The 10182-nt window shown below is 41.6% G+C and overlaps 1 pseudogene; it reads left to right on the top strand.

Moving 5' to 3' along the window:
* Positions 1-9711: 9711 nt before the first annotated feature.
* Positions 9712-9849, top strand: LOC150064786 (thymosin beta-15A pseudogene; annotated as a pseudogene).
* Positions 9850-10182: the final 333 nt, after the last annotated feature.

Below are 10182 nucleotides of genomic sequence, written 5' to 3'. Positions count from 1 at the left end.
GGGCTCCCGGCACACAGGCCCGGCGCGGGCGCTCGCAGCCACCGGTGCTCAGGCGCAGGTCTCCCGTCGCGACATCCGCACCGCCGCGGCTTCCTCCTCCCCCTCCCCCACGCCGCCGGCGCCGCGCGGGGCACGCCGGGTAACGCGTCGGGCGGGATGACTCGGCGACGCCGCTCCGCTTCCCCATACAGCTTCGGGCCCGCTTTGTGTCTTTTCGTGTTTCACCCGTCTGCCTGACGTGCAGGTGCGTACGGAGCACAGTGGAGCAACATAAGTGAGTTCCTCCGCCGTCCCCCCTCCCCCCGACTACCGATGTCCCTTCCCTGCCCCCACCCACGACAATTGCTTCGGGGAGGCACAAGTGGCGGCGCGGGGTGATGACGTCACGGCCAGCGAAATTACTAGAAAAGGACTCGACCCCTGGGCGCTGCGCTCGCGGGTGCGCGTGCGCGCTCGCGGCCCTGGCACTCTCTCCCGCCGCCGCCTCACCCCGTGCCGCGTACCTTAGCGGGACGAGGGTGCGCTCCCTCCATGACTTCCCGTCCCCTAGGGGCCGGTGAAACTGCGGCCAGGGAGCTTCTTGTGATTGCCAGGTGCTCAGTGTCTGCCTGCTTGGGAGCTTAGGGAGAGGAGGAGAGGGGTCCTCCGTCCGCACGACGGCAGGCCTGGGAGGAAAGGCCTGCGAGCACCCTCGCCGTCTCCCCGAGTCATCGCTCGCTTCGCGGTCATCCTCCCGCCCTCGGGTCAGACCGGTTTAGTCAGGAGATCCGGCAACCTCTGGTGACTGCCTGTGGTGGACAGTGAGCTCCTTGTCCTCCCGCGCCCCGCGTCTTCACTCCGTCTCCCAGACTGGAAGGGGATAGACAAGGGGTGCCAGGGAGAATGCAGCCAACCCAAGTTAGCGTAGCCGAGGTGTTCAGCTTGTCACTGGAAGTTACGGCACCGTTTCAGACTTGGGGTGACATCATGGATGGTTACCAGGTATAGATAAAATATTGAAAGTTAATTCGCTTCCGAGTTGTGTTGAAAAAGACGCCACTGCTTGTTTTTAAAGATGACTTGCAAAGAATATATATATATATATATAAAAACCGACCATCGTGTAGTCATCAGCATTGCACAAACATAAACCCTGACAGCCTGCTGTGACCCAGATCTGCAAAGACATTCCAATTTTTTACTCTTAAGCCATTTAATCCTTCCCCAGGATCGAATACTGTTGCATAAACATTTACTTTTTTAACCAGAGCCCTGTGGAATCTGGGTCAAAGCACTCTTAAGGTAGAAAGTGCAATGTAGACATTACTTGATATCACTAAATTTCACTAACAACCCAAGGCCCTCTGTTGAAAGAGAGGTTATCTCTAGATGTGAAGCAATCATTACTTCTCAAGAGGGAAAGTGTCACCATTGGATAAGCAAGCATTTGGAATTTTCTTTCAAATAAAATCTTTTAAACTTCACTATAGTTTCTTATTGCCTGTATACTTTGCCTAGACTGCTATGTACAATTACCTTTCCTCTACCACTAACTTACACTTTTTTTTAACCACTCCTGTGGCTTGAACTCAGGGCCTAAGCACTGTTACTGAGTAGTTTTTTTGGTTTTTGGGTTTTTTTGCCAATCCTGGGGCTTGAACAGGGCCTAAGCACTGTTACTGAGGGTTTTTTTGTTGGGTTTTTTTTTTTGGGTGAACTCAGGGCCTGAGTACTGTCCTTGGGCTTTCTCAAGGCTAGAGCTCTACTACTTGAGTCACAGCACCACTTCAGCCTTTTTTCCAAGTATGTGGGACTGAGGAATCAAACCCAGGTCTTCGTACATGCTAGGCAAGCACTCTACCACTAGGCCAAACTCCTGGCCCAGTCACTGAGCTTCTTTTGCTCAAGGCTAGTGCTCTACCACTTGAGCCATAGCACTACTTCAAGCTTTTTTTATGTGGTATTGAGGAATCCAACCTAGGGCTTCATGCATGCTAAGGAAACACTCTGCCACTAAGCCACATTTCCAGACCCTAACTTACACTTTTGATACCATAACTTCTCTCTCTCTCCTCCCCTCCTTCTCCCCCCCTACCTCTTTCTCATTCTATTTCTCTTTTCTACCTTTCACCAGTTCTATGACTTGAACATGGGTGGCCTTTTCAAACTTAATACTGATGCTCTACTACTAGAGCTACATCTCCACTTACTTCCATCTTTTTTTTTTTTTTTTTTTTTTTTTTTTTTGCTGGTTAACTGAAAAGAGTTTTACTGTACTTTTCTACCCAGGCTGGCTTTGAACTGTGATCCTCAGATATTGACCTCCTGAGTCTGATTACCCACATGAGCCACTAGTGCCTGGCTATTCCCTCTCTTTTGGAGATCTGAGATCTCTGCTCAAGTAAATACTACAGATATATGTGTGTGTATCAATAAAATCCTGTACTGTTTTAATTATGTATCCACATTAATTTCCAAAACTATCTGGAAGAAGTTACTGTATAATTACCCATCATGGCATGTTTCAGACAATTTTTTAGCCTGTAAGGGACTTAGGAATGAGGTAGGCATAGTTCAGATTGGGGGCCTGAAAATTTTCTCTACAGCTAGACAATAAATATTGTGGGCTCATTAGTAAGTCTAGTTGTACTTTCTGAAAACTTTGCTTACAAAACAAAAATAGGCATAGGATCTGATTTGGCCACCAGACGACAGTTTGCCACCTCCTTGTCTATATGGGTACTTGTGGTGTATTTTTCTGGATGCTCTGATGCTAATTATAAGAACATATTTTACCTATTTTACAAACATTGGACAATATTGTAGAGAATAAAGAGGTAAGACTCAGTCACTACTCTCACATAATTTAAAGCATAGTTGAATATAGGAACACAGGAATGAGGGCAGATGGGAAATGACATAAATATCTAATATCCAGCTCTCCAGAAACACTATAATTTATAGTGTTGTCTGGTTTTCCTTATGGCAACACATACAAATGGTCAATTTAGGCTACCAACTTGAGGTTACTTATTTCCCAAAACAGGTGAAATTTTATCACTTGTCTTTTTACAGGATGGTATGAGCCAGCTCTAATTGGATAGGTCATGTTTCGAGACAATCCATTATCCAAACTTCAAATATACTGATAAGCAGGTATTATTCACATAGTGGAAGCACGGTTCCTTGACAAAATGATTCAGTCAGTCAACAAGTATTTATTGAATACCCTTAGATAAACTTTAGTGCTGTGTCTAGGAATGAACATTACTACAATACAAGGTAGCACATATGTCATGTAGTAGTAGTAGTATTCATATGCTATTTCCTTGCTCAGAATCTATCATAAGCTCCCCTCTGTCAGGAAAACAAAGCCAAGCATCTTCCTGTAAACTCAAAACCTTCTACAACTAACTCAGAGTCTGTCTTTCAAGGTCATTACCATTATTAGTATAAATGGACTCCATTCAGGTCAAACAGGTTTAAAACCCTATCTAGAAGCACTTGGTGTTACACTTTTCTCACCTATTGAAGATCTTATACTCCCTACCTTGTACCCAGTGTTGCTGTCACCTCTCTCAAATATTTCTGAAGTACCCAGTTCTGCACAATCATTTCTCTCTGACCTCGTGTTCCACCATAGTTATTTGCACAGTTTACTTAACAATTCATCAAGTATAGCCCAGCCTCTGTTAAACTCTTTCTCTTGAAAGCCCAGAGGTCTAGATTATACTCTTATTAGAGTTGACCCTGATTACAGGGAACCTACAGGTTTCTCTGCCTCTATCTGAAGGCTTCATACTCACATCTGTTTTCTAGTGGTGCCATGTGTTATCCTTCTAGAGCTAAGCTTTGATCACGGCCCTTGAAATTTTTCAATGCTCTCACCAACATTTTAGAGTAATACCTAAACTTTATAGTATGGTACCCAGAGGCCTTTGACCACAAGACTTTGGTCTTCTGTCATATCACCAACTAAAACAAATTAGCTGAACTCAAAACATATACTATACTTTTTTTTTTCATTTGCCAGTCCTGGGACTTGAACTGAGGGCCTGGGCTCTGTCCTGGCTCAAGTCCAGTACTCTACCACTTGAAGCACAGCACCACTTCCAGCTTCTTTCTGTTTATGTACTACTGAGGAATGGAACCCAGGGTTTCACGCATGCTAAGTAAGCACTCTTATCACTAAGCTACATTCCCAACCCTATACTATACTTCTTGTCTCAAGATTTTATCATATTTACTGAAAGCAGAAATTTAAACTTTTTAAATTTTTTTTTCAGTTGTGGAGCTTGAACTCAGGGTTCGGGTGCTGTCCCTGAGTTCTTTTGCTTATTGCTTGTGCCTTCTTACTTTGAGCCACAGCTTCACTTCTGGTTTTTGAGTGGTAATTAGAGATAAGATCTCATGGGGACTTTCCTGCCCAGGCTGGCTTTGAGCCATGATCCTCAGATCTCAGCCTCCTGAGTAACTAGGATTACAGGAGTTGAGCCATTAGTACCCAGCTTGCAAGTTGAAATACTTTGGAACTTTTGCTTTTGCCAGTCTTGGGCTTGAACTCAGGGCCTGGACACTGTTCTTGAGCCTTCTCAAGGCTAGTGTTCTACCACTTGAGCCACAGCACCATTTCTGGATTTTTCTGTGTATGGGGTACTGAGAATTCAAACCCAGGGCTTTGTGCATGCTAGACAAGCACCCTACCAATAGACCATGCTCCTAGCCCTGCAAATAAAAATTGTCTTCTCTCGTTTTGACCCTATCTTTCAAGAATCCAATCGAACTATGGCTTTCTTGACAATTTTCTCCTGTTAGCCTTTTATTCAAGTCAGATATTTTATAGATCATTTGCATGCCTAGATAGCATTATTTATTTAATTTTTTGTTTGTTTGTTTGTTTTTGCCAGTCCTGGGCTTAAGCTCAGGTCCTGTGCACTGTCCTTGGACTTTCTCAAGGCTAGAGCTCTACCACTTGAGCTTCAGCACCACTTCTGGCTTTTTTTTTCTATGTATGTGGTGCCAAGGAATCAAACCCGGGTCTTTGTGCATGCTAGGCAAGCACTCTACCACTAGGCCAAACTCCCGGCCCCGATAGCATTATTTATTACTTTATTTATGTCCCTTATCACATTCTATCTTGTATTTAACTTTTGTGTGCATTTTTTTTATTTGACAAGGTCCTTGAAAATAAGGATTAAGACTCAATCATTTTTAAATCACCATTTATACTACACAGTATAGACTAAACTTCCACACTATTGACATTTGGAACAGATAATTGCATTTTGGGGTGTTGGGTAGTATTCCTGCCTCAACTCACTATGCCACTAGAAGTTCACTGGAAGTTCCATTCAACCCTTGTCTTCACAATCAGAAATGTGTCCAGATACTGCCAATGACCCCAGGTAGCAAAATCATCCCTGACTGAGAACCACTGCCATAGAAAGTGCTAGTACAGTCTTCCCTGCCGTTTGCTTCTTTTCCCATATTTCCTCTCACAATGAGGAGCACAAAATACTATCAGAGAGCAAAGAATTATACTTTACTGCAAAGTTGCTTTAATTGTGGATCTGTTATAACACTTAAACCATGCTTTAAGTGTCTCTAGTAGATAGCAATTATTTTCAGAATTCCATTATGAACCTGTATATATCTTAGTTATTTTGTTTCACCTCTTATCAAGAGCTGGAATTTCCTCAGGCCTTATGAAAATGCTTAAATGTTCTAAAAGCTATTTTGTTTTGACCTGTTTTACAAACACCGTATTGCTGATAACCTGAGACACAGTCTCTAAAGCATACAAAGATAGCTTGCAGAAGTGGTAAGACTGGTTCTCCTGGAAACAAGAAAACAAGCAAAGAAAAAAAAACACTTTTGATAAAGTAGACTTATGATTGGTCATACTTTTTTGTGTAAAACTTCAAATCTAATGATTTCTTTATAGTGAAAATATTTATCTCAGAAAGTTATATTTGGGCCAACATCCAAGTTCTCATACCTATAATCCTAGTTACTCAGGAAGCTGAGATCTGAGAGTCTCAGTTCAGAACCAGAATCTTATCTCCAGTTAACCAGCAAAAAAAGCTATTACTGGAGTCATGGCTCAAATGGTGAAGTACCAGCCATGAGTGAAAAAGCCTAGGTACAGTCTGAGGCCCTGAGTTGCCATTACTGACACCAAAATAAAAAAAACACATTGTAGATACAGAATGTGTTTCCTGACTTTAAGAAATTATCTGTATGAGTCCATCATTACATATTGGCCTTCATGTAATATGTAAACTATGCAAACTATTTTTCTTTGCCCTCAGAGAAAAATAATTCACAAATTTTCAAATTCTATTTGATGAAATAAATCATCATAATAATGCTTTTGAGAAAAAAATAATGTTTCTGGATGATGGAGGATTTTATAACACCCAAGAAAGCAATTTCATGGGAAGCAGAGAGATGTTCAAAAAAAAAAAGAAGTACTGCCTTCCCATCATCACATTTCACCCAGACTTTTTTTTTGCCAGTCCTGGGGGCTTGAACTCCTAGGGCCTGGACACTGTCCTAGAGTTTTCTCAAGGCTAGCACTCTACCACTTGAGCAGCAGTACCACTTCCAGCTTTTCTGTGTATGTGGTACCAAGGAATCAAACCCAAGGCTTTGTGCATGTTAGGCAAGCACTCTACCACTAGGCCACACTCCCAGCCCCTCAGCCAAACAATTCTTGGGATCTTGGTTTCCAATTAGTTGAAGGGGGAAAACAGAATAATGCAGCAGTTTATCTTTAGATAAACTCTATGAAGAATTGTGTGCCCAATATCATGACACATGTCTATAATGCTGACTCAGGAGGTTTAGGCTTAAGGTTGAGCACAAGAGTTTGCAGCCAGCCTGGACAACATTGAACAAAACCTTGTCTCAAACTAAAGTGCAGGGAGAAAGGAAAAGAGATTTTTTTTCCTACTTATAAGCCAATAGCTTCATAAATGCTGGTAGAAAAATACGAGATTCCTAGATCAGAACAAAAGGATATGTTACTAACAATTACTAGTGTGTCAGCATTTTCTTGTACCAGTTTCCCAAGCCCTAATTTCCACAGGATGATGCAGAAGGCCAGGTGATAGTTACACATATAGTAGTTTGCATCGTAGGAAAAGAAACTCAATCTTGGAGAACCCAAGTGACAATAAGATGCCTTCTGTTGGCTCTACACGGACATACTTTGTCTTCTAAGAATATTCAGCATAAACATAGTTCAAAAAATAATGCAGAATAAAGAAAATGTATTTGTTTCTTTTTGCCTTCAACAAACTACACAAATAGTGGCTTAAATGGGCAAAGACTTATTACCTTATAGTCCTAAACATCAAAAGTCCATAATAGGCCCTAGTGGACCCACACAAAGGCTTTGTTCCTCTAGTGAAGAGTCTGTACTGTGCCTTTTCTAGCTTCTAGAAACTCTTGTCACTTCTTGGCTTGTGGCTACATATATCACCCTAATCTTTACTTCCTCTAACTCTCTACCTTCTTCTTTCCTTGATAAGGACCCCATGCAATGACATTTGGCTCACAAAGATAATCCAAAACGATCTTTCCTTCTCGTGATCCTTCATATCACACACACACACACACACACACACACACACACCCTTTTTGTATTTAACAGGTCTTTTTGTATTTAACAATATATTCAAAGATTTAATAGATTAAATTGTGAACGTCTTTGAGGTTCTACTTTTCTACATAACACAGGTCAGTTCCTTAACTCATAAGATGAACAGAAACATGAGATAAATAATAAAAAATTGTTCTCCAATAATATCACTTTACTATACACTCTTGAATTTCTGGCAGATTTTCCCATAAATATGACATTCACTCTGCTAAACACTGATTAATCTGACTACCAGATGCTGGACAAGTCCATTCAATTTCTTTCATATAGCATTAGGATTATTGTCCATAAGACTCCATTAGCAGGATAAGGCTCATCCTCATTGCCAACATCTACATTCTCCCAGAGCCCATCAATTGAACCAATCCCATAAACTGTCAAGGTCTACTTTGGCTGCTTTCTCATTGTTATCATATTGACTTTTCCGGTTGTCCCAAAGCATAAATCCAAGCACAGCAGGTTGTACTAGCATTTGTACATAATCACCACCTGCAAAGAAGAAATCTAGGACAATCATATTAATCATAACAGCCATAAGCAGGGAGTTGAGGCTAACTTGAATACCTTCCATGGCCAATGATCACATTGTCACTGATGTCACTGATTCTGGGACACAGTTTGTTCTACCTCTTCTAAATGGATAGCTCATAATTGAATGGACCTCTAGGATATTGAAACAAAAGCCATATAATGAATGATTGCTGTCCTTAAGGTGCTATGTTATCTCTCATCTCTTTTGCTGTTCCTTTGTTATCTCATATTGTCACAGTATCTCACTTTGTTATCTGATATATTGGATACATTCGTATTTGGTTACTTAAAATTGGACAGGGAAGGGGGGAAAAACCAAGAGGGGAGGTGGGGGGGAGGGTAATGGGGACCAAGACATGTGGAAGGGTATCAATGTATGTGAATTAATGCACCTTCTATCTGGCAAATATCATGTAACCCTTTTATTAAATACAATAAAAATATAAAAAAATAAATGGATAGCTCATATTGTAGAAATAACTGTCACCAAGTACTCATACATAGCAAGTCATGTATCCTTCTGAGAAACTCCTTCACCTAATCCAGAGCAGTCTCGTTTTAGATACTTCTCTCAGTTATCAGATGCCCATGTGAAACTTCTCCCAGTTATCAGATGACCATGTGATATTTCTCCCAGTTATCAGATGACTGTGTGATACTTCTCCCAGTTGCCAAATGACTGTGTGATCTATTTATACTGATGGGGTTTCCCTGAATACTTGAAGCTCTTTTAAAACCACCCCCTTAAGTATAAGTCATTGTATTTTTCAAAAGCAGGCAAGTTACTACATGACTTCCTAATAAGAAACACAATCTTGGGAATATACTTGTACATGTGGAAAGAAAATGTTTATAATAATTGAAGCCCACAGGTGTTGGTAAGCTTCAGGATAGATGCTCAGGTGGTAGGGAGAACTCAGAGCTCCTAGTGCAGTGTGTATATTTAGTACTTACTCATGGAACAATTGCCTGAGGGTACTCAGTCCAAGGCATCTTCCTTGTCTATACCATCAACTAGGTGGCACTCATTTATCCTACAGAATGGCTAACAAAGTTTACAAGAAGAGAAGTGAGAAAGGTATCCAGATATTTTGCATGGAAGGTGCTTGAGCTGGGCCATTCCCTGTTGTTCCCAAGGGACTTCTTATTAATCAACTGTGGTCAGAGCTGTCTGATGGGATGTGGCAGACCCAGCAGTCAGGTAAATGTGAAGTGTTTGCTAGTTCAGAAGGAGAACCTCACCAGAGTGTTTTCCTTCCTGAAAGAAAGATAGCAGGAATTGCTTTAAAAAGAAAAAAAAGAACACAAGAATGTAATGTTTCTCCTTTTCCTGTGCTCTTCCTAGCACCAGAGTTGTTTAATCTATCTCCACTAACCAAAAACTTCATCTCACCTTTTCTCCAATCATTCAGACCTTTTGGTCAGAAAAATAAGGTGCAAAAAGGTAAGAATAGACCCAACCACCCCAGTGCCAGCAAGCGATCTCAATCTACCAATGTCCTTGTGGGAGCAACCAGGCCTCCAGTCAAGTTGAGATGAGTGATAAGCCAGACATGTCCGAAGTGGAGAAGTTTGACAGATAAAAACTGAAGAAAAGTAATACTGGGGAAGAAAACACTCTTCCTTCAAAGGAAACTATCCAGCAGGAGAAAGGGTGTGTTCAAACATTCTAAAATGCAGATTGCCTCTCAAGGGCAAGCTTCATCAGTTTTTAGGCTTATTTCTGTAAAGCTAAATGTTTATGGAGATTTGAGGCACTTGCAAATGGTTTATCTTTTATATTTCCTGGCTAAAAGTTTATCAGTAGCCAGTGCACACTTAATTTATTTTGCCAGTCCTGGGGCTTGAACTCAGAGCCTGACCACTGTCCTTGGGCTTTCTCAAAGCTAGAGCTCTACAACTTGAGCCACAGCACCACTTTCAGCTTTTTCTATGTATGTGGTACCAAGGAATCGAATCCTGGTCTTTGTGCATACTAGGAAAGGACTCTACCACTAGGCCAAACT

This window comes from Megascapheus bottae, chromosome 3, assembly GCF_031878675.1.
Source record: "Megascapheus bottae isolate mThoBot1 chromosome 3, mThoBot2.hap1, whole genome shotgun sequence".
Taxonomy (NCBI): Eukaryota; Metazoa; Chordata; class Mammalia; order Rodentia; family Geomyidae; genus Megascapheus; species Megascapheus bottae.
The sequence above is the reverse complement of the archived record's forward strand: the minus strand, read 5'-3'. Positions and strand labels throughout refer to the sequence as shown.